The following is a 775-nucleotide window of genomic DNA, read 5'->3' on the forward strand; positions in this document are numbered from 1 at the left end:
TGCCAAGTGGCCACCGGGTGCCAACTCGCAGCTGGTCCTCGGTGGAGACGTTGGCTGAAGGGACACCAAACAGATGGGGACGTGCCGCAGAGCCCCCCCGGGGGCCGGCGTGCCCTGGCATCCATCGGTGCCTCGATTGCCGCCGTTCTCAGCCAAGCCGGAGCAGAGGCCACCAGGCTCTGGGGTGCGGCCACAAGCAGCGGGTGAGGGTGACCCATGGGGACCCCAAAGTGCTCATCCAGCCTCCCCCCTTCCCCCCCTCCCCTCTCCAGCACCACGGACTAATCCTGAGCTGGGGGAAAATCCTCTCTCCTTCCTTCCCCCCCCAGCCCCAGACGGACTGGAAAACCAGGGAGAGGGAAGCGATTCCAGCCGTTCCCGTGCTGCTGGCGGGGGGAGAGGGATGTTTAAAGCGGAGAAAACCCTTCCTGAGGGGGCAGGGGGGGTTGTGGCTTCGTGCTTCGCCTCCTTCCTCCTCCTCCTCCTCCTCCTCGGGGTCGTGGCTGTCAGGTTCCTCCGGCGATGCTTTAATTATGCCCAGGACCTGGTAGAAATGTGGTTCCTGGCACGTTCCACCCAGCGGGAGCCCCCCCAGGGGAGGATTTCGGGGGGGGGGATGGAGACGGGGGTTTGCAGGGCGATGGTTATAACGGCCATAAAACACCCAGGCAGCGCCGAGTGCCGTGGCCCACGGGCCATAAAGCACAGGTAACGAGCCCCGGGGCCACCGCGGGGTGGCTTTAGGGGGGGCTGGGGGGTTGGGGGAGCGCCGCTG

The sequence above is a fragment of the Calidris pugnax genome, unplaced genomic scaffold, assembly GCF_001431845.1.
Source record: "Calidris pugnax isolate Ruff unplaced genomic scaffold, ASM143184v1 scaffold416, whole genome shotgun sequence".
NCBI classification, from domain to species: Eukaryota; Metazoa; Chordata; class Aves; order Charadriiformes; family Scolopacidae; genus Calidris; species Calidris pugnax.